The sequence below is a fragment of the Lactuca sativa genome, chromosome 5 (assembly GCF_002870075.4).
Source record: "Lactuca sativa cultivar Salinas chromosome 5, Lsat_Salinas_v11, whole genome shotgun sequence".
Lineage (NCBI taxonomy): Eukaryota > Viridiplantae > Streptophyta > Magnoliopsida > Asterales > Asteraceae > Lactuca > Lactuca sativa.
The window spans coordinates 151,327,958-151,345,579 of record NC_056627.2 but is presented as its reverse complement, the minus strand read 5'-3'; positions in this window follow the sequence as shown (position 1 = coordinate 151,345,579).

The window sequence follows — 17,622 nt, the reverse complement described above, 5'->3', positions numbered from 1 at the left end:
AATAATCAACCTTGCCAAGGTTTGTAAGTATGGATCATTATCGACCTAAGTCATATTATTGTGTTAATGATATTACATTTCTCTCAATATTATGTTTATAACGTTTATTTATTTTAAGCTTACTCCTATGCGTTATGTATTCGTTATTAATTATGTTTATATTTATTTCGCAACAACTAGCACATAGTCTTTATTATCACATAGTCGTTTCATCACGTCTCATTTTCACAATAAATTATTCGTTTTTAATTAAAGATAATTATCCATTTTTATAAAATTATATTCAAGGTAAAACCATTTATTCGTAAAACCATAATCATATTCAAGATCAAAGTATACATAAGATTCAATGCCCATATCTCAAAACATAAAAATTGTTGATGGCTCATAGGATAGGATTGAAGAGGAAAGCCCTTCTCTTCATTTCGTTGATGGGTTGGAGATATCTTCACGACATAAGTCAGTGGAAGCAAATGGGCAATCGACTTCCTAAAGGACCCCGTGGTTGAAGGCTAAGTTCATTCTTCGATATATCTCACTCCGCTATGCTAGAAGACTGAGCAGCTTCAGTTGATTACCAACCTCGAGTTCAAAAACTATTTTGTAAAGCCTAAACTTTACTCCTTTCCTTCTATCGGAACCGGCAATAGATCTCTAGATCCGATGCAACTAGAATTCATTCGATTCCGTCTGAGAACGGTTTCAGTCGAAACCTTTTTTCTCGAGTGAAACTCCGCTTCTTAAGAGCGTCTTTGGGAAGACTCACTCCCTTACTAGTTGGGTTGGCGTATCCAAGGTAGTGCCATCAGCAAGCGTAGGGGTTAAAAGAACAACAATGGCTTGTAGCATTTCCTGTTGATTTATCTAGGGGATGGGATCTAAAAGAAGGCTTTATTGTCTAAAGGAAGGGGTGAGCTTTCTCACCGTACCTCGCTCTTCTTTTATCCCACCTACTTTCTTATCCTTGTTCTGTAAATTTCGTACGTAAACAGTTAGTTGCTTTGACTAGTTTTTTAGTGCAAAAAGGGACCAACAACGAACCTATCCTAAAGGAGAAGAAGGAGTTGGAGCAGATCATATAATCTTTTTTTACTCCAGCCGAGAAGACTAGTAAAAGGAACGATCAAGAATGTTATATATTTCACGAACTAGATCAGTTGCCGATGAACAAGTCAGAATCGCCTCTACAAAAATAGATGGAATTGGGAATCGCGTCAACAAAAATAGTTGAACAAATCAGAATCACCTCAACAAGTCAGTTTCTCTCAAGGGACGTTCTACATTAATGGAAGCTGAGAAATGACAATCCCTTGGAGTTAATGTACCTTAAATAGCCTTAAAAATCATAAAAACAAGTCCAACCTACTGTGTCACACCCTTGGCATGTGACATAAACTTTGGTTTGTGCGACATTAGAACGTTGGATCACAAATATTGAAAATACGTTGAACAGTAAAAAACAATATATATATATATATATATATATATATATATATATATATATATATATAACATAAATATCAGTTCTATTATGGATAAAAATATTACATCAGAATGTATTTCTAAAATACTAGAAGTTCTAATAAAAAAGGTGCTTTGAAACTTAGTTACAACTATAATGATAACAAGTCTTTGATAGCTTCGTCGATCAACCACTACTTCCGGAGGTGCAATCTTCAATCTCTTAGTTTCCTAGGAATACATGTGGTTCCGAAAGGTCAACATAATGTTGGTGAGTTCATAGGTTTGGCTATTTATACTTTGAAAATACCTTTTCTATATGTATGTTTGTTAAGTTGTATAAGGATTTTGATTCTTTTATTTGAAAATAGTATTCTATTATTTATAGGTGCCATGCTTTCTGTAATTCACATTTATCCTATGTACTATTAGCGTATCCATGTCTTAAGTGTGTACTTATTGCAAAGAGTGTACTCTTATATATAGAGTAGACTGACTGAGAGTAAACTTTCATACTCAATGTAGGTTAATCAGATACCGTCCAACCTTCACCTATACATGGTGTACTTATGCTGAAAATGAAATCTCAATGTTTTATGGTGTAATTATAATTAAGATATAACTATATTTAAATGGATATTCTTAGTGAAGCCAACTGGTGGAGTGACGACATAACCCTTATTCGAGTTGAGTGACGACATAACATACTTTAGTTATCCATTTGAATCGGGCATAGTGTCGGCATAATATACCTTATTATTCGTTTAGATCGAGCGTAGTGACGGCATAATAGACTACTATTATCCATTTGAATTGAGTGTAGCGACATCATAATAGACTACTATTATCCGTTTGAATCTAGTGTAGCGACGACATAATAGACTTCTATTATCTGTTTTAATCGAGTGTAGTGACGACATAATAGACTACTATTCATTTGAATCGAGTATAGTGACTGCATAATATATTACTATTATCCGTTTGAATTGAGTGTAGCGACAACATAGTATACTATTATTATCTATTTAAATCAAATGTTGCAATGGTATAATATACTACTATTATACGTTTGAATCGAGTGTAGCGACAACATAATATACTAATATTATCCGTTTGAATCGAATGTTGCAATCGTATAATATACTACTATTATTCATTTGTATCGAGTGTAGCGACAACATAATATAATACTATTATCGAACATAAAGATGATGTAGTGTAAATATTATCTATGAAGCTTTGGTAGAGTAATGACCATGCATAATATTATCTATTTGAATCAAAAGTTGCAACGGTATAATATATACTAATGTTATAAGTTTGAATCGAGTGTATGAAACACTCAAAAATCATAATTATTTAAAATTTTCAAAAATCGTCTATTCATCATCGTTGTTTACAAAATAGTCATTGTTTTCAAAGTATTCTTTCAAATCGGAGGTTTTCTCCAAGATCCAGTGACAAAACAAGAAGTTGTGTGCGATCACGCCTGCGACTTCTCACGATCCTCAGAAGTACCTGAAACTGCAACCCAAAACTGTAAGCCAAAGCTTGGTGAGTTCCCCCAAAGTACCACCACACAAACATATAATCAAACAAATATCATGTCCAAAACCTCCTAATTGGATTACCCTTGGCACACAACCTTACGGTTGGAATGCCCCGGCCCTGAACCTTATGGTTGGAATGCCCAATACATAGTAGGCCCACAACCTCCTTGTTGGATTACCCCCTGCCCTCAACCTTCCTGTTGGAATGCCCCAGTCTGTTGACTTACAACACAAAGCGGTGCAGTATAAACCCCCACCATACCATGTCGACATGCACACAAAAAATAACACACACATATATATATATATATATATATATATATCTAATAGCAGGTAATCATATAATCAGTCCATAAAATAGCAGGCAGATCTATATATCATTACTGTATAGCAAAATCCTATATACCAAGATACATAACTAATGGGGCCGGAATTGGTGCCTTCGACCCACAAGAGTAGTGAGGAAACTCACCTCACAGTCTCACGAATAGCTGAACAAGATAATGCTCCAAATACCGGATCCATGGGTCACTTATTCAACAGATAGAGACCAAGCCTTAACAATAGCTCAAAATACCCTTAAGTTAAACTTGGTTAAAACAAATCAATGTCAAAGTCAACGGGTCAAGGAGTCGGCTTGGTCCACTCAGCTAAGTACGCAGGGCGTACTCAACTCCTTCGTTGGGCGTAATCCTGCTTTGATCGGAGTCAGGAGTTTGACTGCGTACGCTAAGGTACGTACGACGTACGCCCATAATATTCTTTTCTCAATAAGAGCTTAATGCACTAAGCTCTTACATCCAAACTTCAGATCCTAGGCTAAAATACCACTAAGAGTCATACAGTTTCAAACTTTGTGACCTTACATCTCCATTAGGTGCTTAATACACAAAATACCAACAACTTAATGCCTTAAGACCTTCTAGATCATGCATAGAGAAAAACTAAACATCAAGACCACATTTTTATGACTCAAGACCCCTCATAAGGTCTAAAAGGACGACTTATTTGGCTAAGATCATGTCATGCTCAAGAGTCACCATATTTGGGACCAAAAGTTCCCTAAATGAAGAAATGGCTAGATCTACAAGGTAGAGTGATCAACTTATGAACTTGTTACCTCCCGGAGGTTGCTTGCAAGGTGATAATCTCAGATCCAAGTTGCTTCCAAGCTCCAAGCTCTTCTCACCACCTTCTACTTCTTCAAGAATGCCACAAAACACAAAGATAAGCTCAAGATGCACTTTTCTCACTTAGGATTAGCTTAGGAGTCGTTTTTCTCAAATGGAGGCTGGTGAGGGAATGGGAAATGAGAGATAATGATGCTTAAATATGGACAAAACCCTAAAAATTAGGGTTTGAAGGTTACCCACGTAAGCCCTACGTTCTTGGTGTACGCTCAGCGTACTATGGTCTACCCTAGTACGCCTAATGTACACAACGTACGCTCAGTGTACTAATCCTATCCAAAATTACCAAAATCCCACAATATGCCATTCTTGAAATCATTTCAAATGCAAGGGTCAAAATGCAATGCTCTTTCATACTTAAGGTTAAAACTTAAAATACCTCATCATCGGGATGTTACAGTCTTGCAATGTCATAATATACTACTATTATCTGTTTAAATTGAATGTTGCGATGGTATATAATATACTACTATTATCCGTTTGAATCGAGTGTAGTGACGACATAATATACTAATATTATCGAACATTACAATGACGTAGTGTAAATATTATCTATGACGCTTTGGCAGAGTAACGACTAGGTATAATGTTATCTTTGAAAATTGGGAAGAGTATCTAATAGAAATAATATTATATCCTAAAGGTTTTAGTATAGTAACGATAGGGTATAATATCTGTGACATCCCCAAAATCTCGGCCAGAAAAGACCAATTTTCATTTATGCTTTTTAAAATAATTTCAGAGTAAATCCTTTTGATTTAAAAGTGTTGCGGAATTTGTTCCCAAAACAAAACATGATAAAATAATATTTATCAAAGCATTTCATCAAGAGATGCGTTTTCATTATATAATCAAAACTTGGGATGTCATGTTCCGATACAGACAATAAAGCATAAACGATAACATTACAAGTCATTCAACAAATATATACATATACAGACTTGTAAACAAAACAACTTGATGATTCAACCATCTTATGCCCTCGCGCCACTTCCTGTAATACAAATAAAACTGAGTGGGTCAGGCTTGGGAGCATGGTGAGCATATAGGGTTTTCAACCCACAATAAATTAATTATATTTAATTTCACCAACCAATCACTATCCCGATTACCCATTCCCGTTATCCTCACTTTACGTCCCTAAAACAACATCTATCTCAAGGGACCTAATCTAGGATTTTCATCGGGACGGACATCACTGCTAAGGGGTTTCCTCAACAATAGATATCCTAAAGGCAACCATGAGGGGGATAGAGTACATCGGTGAACACATTGTTCACAACACCTACAGGTTATGAACCTGCTAGCGTTCCACTGGACTGTCTAGAAAGAGTCTGTGGTCGTTATCCATACTCCGGTGAATAACTAGATCAACAACAACAATAACATCGAGGCCTCTCATCTGTTTATTTCACACCAACTATATACCCATGTTCTACCCAATATATTAGTAAATAAAAATATATATTTTTATACATAGTTTAAAAACCTGTATAGCATTTTCATTCAATATATATTCCACATAACAGATGAGGCACACCCACATAACACGTATTTCATAGAAAGCAATTCAGATCTATGAGATGGTAGAGAATGAATATACATTCACACATATAACAACAAAATTATACACATAACACGTATTTCGTATAAAATACTTCATAATCATGCGTTAGAAGAAAGTAACTACGCACTCACACATATAAACAACAATATACTTAATACACTCGAACCATACTTGTATTATTATCGTGTTTATGAAAGGTAGTATACACTCACTTGATCAGAAAACGGTCAGACAGCACTACGGCTTGCAGAAGTAGTAATCCTCAGCAGATCTGGAAGATCTCTACAAAAATCGAACTTCTCGCGGGCAGAGCTTCGGCTCGGGAACTACACTTCTCGGGATCTTCGGGATCTCGGGACTCGCTTCGGGGCTCAAGAATAATACCGGGGCTTTGGGGTATTTCTGGCATGCAAACCGAGGCAAAACGGGAGAGAGAAGAGAGAAAAGAGCAAAAGAACTCGACTGCCCTCGCATCCTATTTATAGGAGGCTGGAGCCTCGGAGTACGCGGGGCGTACTGCTCCGAAACGTCATGGCGTTCGTCATCCGAAGAACTCGAGTGCGAAGGTCGTCATGCTTCGCGGTACGCGGGGCGTACTTTGGATCAGATCGGTGACTCCTTCGAATAATCATCCGAATTAAAGATTAAATTTAAATACAAAATATTTAATAAACTTCGGAAATTCATATCTTCTTCATACGAACTCCGTTTTCGACGTTCTTTATATCCATGCGTAGGTGAGACTACGCTCTACAACTTTCGTTTAGACTCCGTCGGCTAATTTTGACTTTATTTTATTATTTATTTTTAATAGGCCGGGACAGAAAACTTCGTTATAAATTCATAACTTCTTCGTTTGATGTCCGTTCTCGCCTAACTTTTTATCGCTTCGATACCAACAACGTGACCTTCGATCCTCGTTTAGATTGCTTTGGCTAAAAACCGCTCGATCTTAAATCGAGTATTTCAGGCTGCATACCGCTAAGCCGAAACTTCGATAAATCATAACTTCCTTATACGAAGTCAGATTTGGGCATTCTATATATATATATATATATATATATATATATATATATATATATATATATATATATATATATATATATATATATATTCGGAATCCTCGTTTCAACTACTACAACATTAACCAAAGATATCAAGTTTATTTTACACTTAAATTTTGACGCTTATTTTTATTCTTAATTAATCAACCCACATAATTAAGCAATTAAGCAAAAAACACATAATACTCAAATAATACACTTCTATTATTTCAAAACGGGTTACAAAGTTTAACCTAGACTATTATATCAACATTAATGACAAGCCCAGAAACACAGACGTTACAATATCTACCATGTTATTTGAGCAGAATAGTGATATAAAATGTGTTGTATAAAAATATCAAATTTTATAGTACAATGATAATAACAATATAATAGTTGTTAGAAATAATTATTCATATGTTTTAGTATAGTAACGATAGGGTATAATATCTACCATGTTATTTGAGCAGAATAGTGATATAAAATGTATTGTATAAAAATATCAAATTTTATAGTACAATGATAATAACAATATAATAGTTATTAGAAATAATTATTCATGTATTCCCCCTCCCCCCCCCCCCCCCCCCTATATTTGATAAAAAAAAATTGGAGAAAAACGGAGTCGTGAAACTCACCATCGTAGAGTGCCTTATTCGATATTTTCTTCTTGCTGAAAAGTGGTCAAGGGTTTGGGACTGTGAGGGTTCGAGGGGAATACTATTTAATATAATAATAACAATTATTTCCTAAAGAAATATGCATGAAAAGAAAAAAATCAGTCGAAACTGATTTGTGAAATAGTTTTGAGGAAAATGAGAGACTCGTGCTGTCTTTTATAGTCTGGATCATAGGGGCACGCCATGCTCAATCGACATGGACCATTCTTATTAACATGTGTCCTACTAACCCTAGTCCGCAGTGCCTACTTCCAGAACGTTTGCGCGCCGTGTCTGATGTGCGCACGTACACATCGAAAAGCTTTGTTTTTGTAAATTACGTAGCTTCTTCATACAAGCTCCGTTTTTAACGTTCGTTATATCCACGCGTAGCTATCAACGCGTACTGCAACATTCCTTTAGGTTGCATTGGCTAAATCTGAACTAATTTTTAGCCCTTATTTTTATACATTTAAATGATTTTATAAAAATCATATTTCTCTCTTACAAATTTCGTTTTTGGTAGTCTTTGTTTCTAAATTTTTATTTTGAGGAGTATTAGAATTCTCCTTATGGTGACTTTAGCTAAAAGCCAACCGTTCTCTTCATAATATTTTGACGTTGTAACTTTTTGTTTTGGGTAGAGTTTTATATTTTATAAAAATAATAATTAGTTCATACAGAGTCAGATCATTACGAACTTATATTTCGGGATCGTGAAGACATGTACTTTTGAAATATATTATTATTTCTTCAAAATAACATAATTTTTTGCACACTATTTTATGTAGATTGTAGACGATTTGGCTGATTTTTTTGTTATACCTTAATACGGAATCTTGTATTTTTAGTTTAGATTGATAAATATTATATATTAACTCTACCATACTTGGCGTTTTGGCACTTTTAACGGTTAACGACTTGTGAAAATTTTTGCATTAGTTACACACTGGGTCGGAGACGCGTCACACCCCTAAGAGGTGATTCGCTAGGGGTTTTCAAAAAAATCCGTTCTGAAATATCAGATATCTGAATCTGACGCTATCTGAAATTTCGGATATCTGAAATTTCATATTCAGATACGTATAGTCATTTATATACTTTCGGATATTTCAGATATCGGTATCCGAAATTATGATTTTTTTATATTTTATTTTACTATGCTAATATGTGAACTTGGAAGACTATAAGTTAGAAATATATGTTTTTTTATTATTTTTTTATATTTTATCTTATTAATTCTAAGTGTTTTTGCTATTTTGCGTAGATCTAAATCATTGTTGCTAATGACATGTTGTGTTCATTTAGTTCAATGTTCATTTAAACACAGGGAAAATGAATTAAAAAGGTTACTAAGTTCTTAAAATGTATAAAAAAATACCATTTTTGTTTTTTTGTACACAAAGTACTATTGAACCGACTATTATAGGTAACTATCAGGTTACCCGCTTTCCAACATATTCAAAAAAGACCATTGTTGTTTTTTAGTATAAAAAATATCATTAAAGTATATTATTTGTACACAGAATACCGACGAAGTACACATTTGTTCAAATAAAACCTTATCTTAACTGGTTAATTCACGTAAACGGAAAAATGACAAAAACATAACGAAATTTCGAAATTGTTTAAAAAATACCACATTTTTTTGCTAACTTCGTTGTTGTCGGATTATGTAAAACACATTCACCGGTACAGTGCACCGCCATATCAGTTTACAACACTTGTGCAATCTCTTTCATTTCCTTACTATATCAGTTCACAACACTTGTGCAATCTCTTTCATTTCCTTACTTGATCGTTCTTGTGGTAACATGAGAAGTAAGTGGATAATAACCTTAGTTAAACGTTCTTGTTTCCTAATCGCATTATATGCCTCAAACCTAATATATATATTTATAATATATATATATATATATATATATATATATATATATACACACACACACACACACATACTATACATCAAGGTTATTTTTCATTAGTGTTGCGACATAAGAGATGCACAAAGGAGAAACAAGTGTGACATTATGTCATGAGAATTCCTAAATATGGATGCAGATAGTAGGAGTTACGTTTAATTCTCCGGACTAGTGAGAGAGGAACAACCAAGAACACTCAGCATCATGTGGCTGATTTGATGAAGATTTATAGTCAAAGTAGAGAGAGAAGCATATATCTTGGAGCGCTTGAACGACTTACTTCCTAATTGTTGGATTCATAGTTATGTGTTTTTTATGATTGTATTTAGATACAAATTTATTGACTAAGGGAATGAAAGAGAGTGCACAACTGGTGTGAACCGGTACGAAGGTGAATAATCTATGATTACCGTGTTTTACATAATCTGGAAACAACGAAGTTAACATAAGGTGCAATGAAAAAACAACAATGATTTTTTTTTTGAACATTATGGAAACTTCAATGGTATTTTTTGTACTAAAATGTGTACTTCGTTGTTATTCTGTGCAAAAGTGGTATACTTTAATGGTATTTTTTGTACTAAAATAACAATGATATTTTTTGAACATTTTGGAAACTTTGTTACCATTTTAAGTCATTTTTCTTTTTACCTGAGGTAACCAGTTACCATAAAGTTTCATTTGAACACATGTGTATTTCGTTGGTATTATGTGTACAAAAAATATGCATTAATGGTATTTCATATACTAAAAAGAAAACCATGGTCTTTTTTGTACATTTTGTGAACTTCTTTACCCTTTTAAGTCATTTTCCCTTAAATTAATGTTAACTTTATAACAAAGATCGATGTTGTTGTTTGTAGACCAAGTTGGTTAGTTGACAACATGTTACTATTTTTTTAAATTGTGTTTTAATTTGGCTTGTAGACTATCAACACGTTCATATATTGGTTGTTTAATGGTTTTCTGTAGCTTAATTGTGAGTTTATTTGATCTCAACTTTGGCAACACGTTGGGTTTTTATCGATTTCAACCAGGATAATACATTAATTTTATGGATTAAAATTTCGTGACCAAAAGATATGAATTCCGGATATCCGAATTTGTATCCGAAATTTCAGTTATAGATTTGGATATCAAAATCTACTATCCAAATTTTCAGATATCAGTTTTGAACAACCCTATTTCCCACGGTCTCTCCGCTAAATTCCATATTTTCAACAAATGTGATTAATGGCTTCCTACTTCGACCCATCTTTCTACTTTGCATTCGACTATAATACCACCAATTAAAGAACGAAAAAATGCCATCGAGGTTAGGGTGTTACAATTCTCCCTAGTTTGAAATAGATTTTGTTCTCAAAATCCGCCTTGGCTAGAATGTTTAAGATAACTACTACGCATATCCCCAAGAATTCCCCAAACCTCTCACCAAAAGTATGATACTTCAACAATAGGCTTTACACAACCAAATGAAACCGAAAATAGTGAAACTAGAATATACCCAACCAACTGTCTTCACACAATGCACTATAATTTCCTCTCTCCCACAAACGACCCCATCAAATTATTAGCAAAAACACTCCAATAAAAAACTCCAACACCGTAAACATGGACCAAACCCCCAAAACCAGGAACCCATCGGTTGACAACCCCCAAAACTATACTCACGATTATCACTTTTTTGACATACATAAATCCTGATCCATTCAACTAGGAAGACAGTCGTCTACGAAGAAATGAGCACCTGAAACATATTGACCATAACTACTCAACAAATCTTCTATATGGAAACCATGCCGAGAAGGGATTTTTCTTCTCAAATGATTTCATGAAAAGTAATGATTATTCTACCACTCCCACAAGCATGACAATGAGCATAACATAGCCTCTCATCATAACTAATTTCCCATTCTGGTTCAGGCGCACAACCACTTGATAGATCTATCATCGTTACTATAGAGAATCTTACGATCCAAAATTTCCCAAACTAGTACTCCATCACTAGTAGCCAAAATCATACAACACGACTCACTCAAACAACCATGGATTGACAAAAGAAGAAATTTAGTAAGGAACTACTGATGTACAACCATGACGTTCCACCAAGTCAACATTCTACCCAACACATGCCTAAAACATGTCAGCCCTTGGGCCTCCATTAGCCTTTCCACATTGCTCTAAAGTATCCAACTATGCCAAAAATAGCAGAGAAGTAGGACTTAAAACTCTTAACCACATACCATGTTGGGTCCCACCCATACAAGTCGTACACATGCGGATTAATAGTATATTGTGACACCGTCTAACTATTAGAAAGATAAGCTCATGGTACAACACCGTTCTCATTGTCATTCCTCCATGATCCTGAAGACTCGTAACCAACACATCGATGGGCCTATATACATGCAACAATCATCCCATCGAACTTTTGAAACCCGGTCAACACCCCTCTCAACACTTTCCAATCTCAAAATGAAACATACATGTCTAAAACACACAAACCATCCCAGATTCTAGGCTGCTACTAGCGCAGTACTAACCGAGAACGTAATCTAAAAATAAGACAAACTGTGACATCTCAAATTTCTCGAACATTTTAAAACTTTTTATTTGAGCTTATTTAAAATAGAGTTTATTTATAATTGAAAATTTTGGTCCCGTAAGCGTATTTCAAAAAAATGTTTTTCATTGAATATTAAAAACTTTAGGATGTCATAATTGATACAAGAAACATAAGCATAAACATGCCTTACAATATCTTAGACTAACAGTCTACATCTCCTTGAATCTCTCATCATGCATGTATCTTTATATCACTACTGTAAGGTCACACCTTATGATCTCATGATTCAAACACTTTATACACTGACTTCTGGCGCCAACGCCAACATCAACATCAACGTCGGTGCCTCAAGCCTTACCAGTGTCAGCATGTAGATAGTTATTTTATGTAATCTTTGTATATTAGGTAAATATATACATATTTATAGAATAGATAGTAGATCTAATATCTTTGTGATGAGGATCGATTCTTAGTATAGATTAGATACAATCCCTTCAATCAAGGGATAAAATTGTATTGTTTAGTATATATTCAACATTTGGGTAAAACTATAATGTGAACGTCTTGGTGACAACTAGTTTTCTTGGTGCAAACAAACCCATTTCTTAGTGAAAGACAATTTGGTGAACTCTTTGTGTTCTTAACTTTTTTTGTTCTTTATTTGCTTAGTTTAGTTTGTTGTTGGTTATTATACTTGAAGTTTACCCGATCGATACAAACCTTTAATTAATATCAGAGTAGGTTTTTAATACACTCAAGTTATCATGTTGACTTCCTACAATCCCAAGTCTTTTGTCCTCAGTAAGATTCCTCCTTTTGATGAGCACAACTTCGCTATGTGGAAAACTAAGGCCATGATTGTTCTTGAAACCATGGACTATGAGATGGTTAAAATTGTTGAAAAAGTCCCTCATGTTCCTATGTACCAACCTATGGTCAACAATGCTCCCATTGGCCCTTTGAAGAAAAAACCAGAGACTAGATATGATGACGATGACAAGAAACTGATTAGTCTTGATGCGAAAGCTAGATCAGTGATAAGAAACTGATTAGTCTTGATGCGAAAGCTAGATCAGTGATAGGAAACACTCTTTCCTATCATTTGTATCATCTTGTATATAATTTTCAGTCAGCTCAAGAGATGATGGAGATGCCGACAATGGCCTATGAAGGCATTGGGGAAGTTTAAGCCAAACATTTAACAAATTTTAACTGTTTCGTTTATGATATGCGCATGCTGGGAATTGTCAAGCATTCTTCTAAGTTGTTATGAAGTTCTTGGAATCTCTTGGGAAAAGCTAGGAACATCACACTGATTTCCTTAGAAATAGTGAAAAGATCAATGCCATGGATCTGAACTCCTTGTTTGGAAATCTATGAAATTACAAAGAGACCAAATCTCTTCATAAAGATATCGTGAAGGAATCAAACAAGGAAAAGTTTGTAGCCTTGGTCTCTAGAAAGGAAGTAGTGAAGCACATCAAAAACTCAAATGACTTAGACCAGGGTGAAGAGAGTGGTGAAGAAATCACTAATGAACTTGTTGGCAACACTGTATTTTTATTAAACAATATAAAGAAAGCAGATCAAATGGGGTTCGAACGGGTCAATTTAAGGGAGGCAGCTCAGTGAGAAGATCCACTTAGGAAAAGAAAAAATCTGGTAATTGTTTGAATTGTGGAAGCCCATAAAACTTTGTCGGGGATTGAGAAGAGAAGAAAGAAGCTCAAAGTTCTGAGAACTATGAAGTGTTGTACAAGAATTTGTTGGCTCACATAAAGAAGGAGAACATACCTCTGCCAAAACCTTTCATTGAAAAACAAAAGGATCATGAAGTATAGGTGGAAGAAAGCGAGACATTTGAAGATGAGGGGTTGAATGTCAAAGATCTAATGGTTCTTATCAATGATTTCCCTGATGGTAATCTCAACATGTGTGACACTGATATCTCTCAAGCTGTCCAAGGGTCGAGTTAAAATCTAGAACATACCTGGTTTCTTGATAGCGGGTTCTATAGACACATGACCGGTCTCAAGTCCCTCTTAACAGGTTTTATTGAGAAATATGTCCAGTTGTGGTTTTTGGCAACAACAATGAAGAAACTGTCATAGGTGTAGGAATGTTTGAGTGCATGGCGTTCAAGCTGAAGGGTGTGTTCTATGTCAGGGGTCTAAAAAGCAATGTTATATCCATCAGTCAACTTTGTGATGCTAGTTATAAGGTGCTCTTTAATTTCCATGAAGGGGAGATTTTTGACTATAAGAACAAAATTGTGCTTAATGCACTCAGGGAAAACAATTTTTATATGGTGTGGCTGTACTTTTTTGACCAATGTTACTTTATGTTTTTGACTTTATGCCTCATTACTTTAAAACTTCTGAACATAAGCTGCTAGAATTTTAATTTTCTATGATTTTTTTTTTCAAAATTTCTTTTTAACGTTTATTTTTACCAAAGATATATACATTGTACATTTTCTACTAATGTTGTCTATGCATGTTCTTTTCTATTGATAACGACCCTGACCAATTTGTTCTTTTAGAAAGGATCGATGTGTCATTCCTTTGGTGTAGTATCTTATCAGTACAACTAGTTGAAGTCGACTATATATCTTTGCTTCAGTACCAATTGCTCTCTCCCTGACGTTGATGTTCATGTTGATTGACATGTTGCATCGTGTTGATGAGACCAAATTGGAGATAACTGTGCCAAAATGTGTTCTTCTGGGCACATATCTCTTCCATCTTGAACACCCTATTTCTTTTGCAATGGGATGAAGTGAAGTAAGGTAACATAGCACATCTAATTTCCATTGACACTATCACTACAACACCATTCCTGTCAGAAATCCTAAGGCGTATTCAATAAGACAGTAGTCCCACCTTCTCTTCTTTCACTGATCACAACGAGTGAAACCTTCGATTTTTGTCTTGGCGACTCTTATAAGTTGAAGGTTACAAAGATTGGATCCTGTTAACTCATAAGTTACAAAGATTAGTTCATGTTCTTCTCTTGTTCTTGGTGAACATGAAGTTTGGAATTAATCTGCAAAACCTCAATGATTAAAGGCATTCTCTCTTTGATTCCTACGAATTGTGTTTGTGTTTGATATATTTGATCTTGTTTGTTTACTATTTTATAGAAAATGTTTAGTGGTATATATTGTGGAAAATTGAAGTACATTTATGGTCGTTCAATTCAAAATATTTGATGGATCGAGTCTTTATCATGCTTCTGAAAAAACTACAAAAATTTTGATTTTAGAACATTTCCTTGTTTGACTAACTCTTTTGTTTGTATTCTTATATTATTTATTATATAATTTTGTACCATTTTTTAAATAGTTGATGGTTGCATTTCATAAGCCAAATATGTAACTATTGACAAATAATCGTCCCTAAAACCATGGTGTTGTATGTGCCTAAATCTCTATAAGTATATCATCAGCGAGACCATCTGTTGAGATGACATTGAGTCACCCCCACACGCAGATTGTCTAGGATCGTCGAAACTTTCCAAGTGAGATTTCCTGGTTCAAATAAAAAAAATGTATATAAAGGCTTGGGTATCTATTCTTAGTTAACTATATTGTCTGACTCTGTCCCTGGAAGCATGTTTGTCGTATGCATCAAGTCTCATGTTCTACTGAAACAGTGACCATAGCCCAATGGATTACCCTGATTACATAGTCATCAGTGTAAGAGTTACTTGTGTCGTCCTTAAATGACAAAGGGTTTTTCATGTCCTTGACCTCCTAGTCTGAGGTATGTCATGGTGCTACTTCGAATTGACGGAAGATCTATGATTCTAGAATGCAACTAGCTCTATGATGTAAATAACTGAAACAATCCATTCTCTCCTTATTTTATTTTTCAAAGCTTTATGATTCAGCGTAATGTACCATACACTGATGAAAGCTTGAAAAATCTGTGTCGAAGGTTAAGCCAAAACACCACAACTTATCACATGCGTCAGTCCATTCTCCCCACATATTATTCTTTAGAATTTTACGATTTAATGTATGAAGCCATCTGCCAATGAGAATTCGAAAAATCTTTGTCGATTGGTACATTTCATACCGGAATCGATTACACGCATCATACCCGTCTTGCATATTTCTTCTAATAATAGTTATTAATGAGTCAACGTATGAAACCACACACTGATGAAATCTGACAATAGTATGTCAGTAAACGGTAGTTCAAATCTATACTATTAAGAGAAATTATAGACTTACTGGGTTAGAAGCTGCAACTATGATATTCATATTGCTTCCACTAATGACCATTGCCACTGATGCTAGGTCTCACTGATGTAACTTCCTTATTTCAGTGGTAAATTTAGGATAGCAATTATAAGATCTATCAATATCTTGGGATGTGAGAATTTTACGACGCCGATCTCTTTAATCATTGGTTACGTAAAAGGGAAGAAAATTTACGGATTAATTGGAAAAATTCTCTCTTAGGTATTCTCACAAGTCCTTCAAGCAATTGGCTCTCTCTCGAAAAGGCTCTCTCAACCATCATCTTGTTGGATAAGATGTCTTAGTCCATAACTATTTCTGGTATGTACTTGACCCGACCCGGCATGGTCCATTTGGGTTGCATGGCACCAATGAGTGGTAGAACAAACATATGAGTCGAAGTTTATCTGTTCCTTCTTGGATTAGAAGCTGATATCTGGGCCCCTCGATGATTTTGTTTTGACCCATGTACCGGGCCCGGTCAGAACTAAGTTGATGTGTTCAATTAAGTTCTATGTCAAACAAATCGGAAATCGGGAAACAAGTGCTGGACAATAAGCAAGACAGTGTTCCATGTATTTGTCAGGCTGATATCTAGAACAGAGGATTATATGATCACTTATCTTAAATGGCGTACCATCATCTTCTCAGTTCCGAGAAACCTTGAAAAGAGCTACGATTGCCGATCGGTTCCTGAAGTCATACTTGCAGTAATAGTTATTAGACTTATCCAAGTGGGAGACTGTTGGATAAGATGTCTAAGTCCATAACTATTTCTGGTATGTACTTGACCCGACCCGGCATGGTCCATTTGGGTTGCATGGCACCATGCAATTGGATAGACTAAATGAGAGAAATAACACTTTGAGATTATTAATATATTATAAGTTCTAATATATTAATAATATTATTTGATTAGTTTGATCAATAATTAATTTAGAATTAATTAAGTGGTCAAAAGAGAACTAATTAAATATATGGGTTGATTATGTAAATCATCCATATCTTGTATAGTGGGCTAAGAGGCTCCATGGATTATCAAGTTGGGTTCTACCCATTGGATGCTCCATGGATGCTCCATGGGAGTTACAAACCCATGGGTCATGGAAATGAAGAGTCATGACACATTAGGGTTTACATGGTGTAACCCTAGATGTGTCAACACTATATAAGAATCATATTCTCCACCAAAATCGGCTAGACATAAGAAACTAGAGGGCTTGGCCGATTTCAAGGAGTGTGTGTTCTCTCATAGGTTTTCCAAGAGCATTTGGTGTTGTGTGAAGCATTTGAGGCATCACACTTGGGGTGCTAGGCTCACAAGGTTTCAAGGAACACAAGCAACAACAAGGTAAGTAATTCTATCTATTATTCAAGTTAAAATTGTTCCCCATGTATGCTAGATAGGAATATAG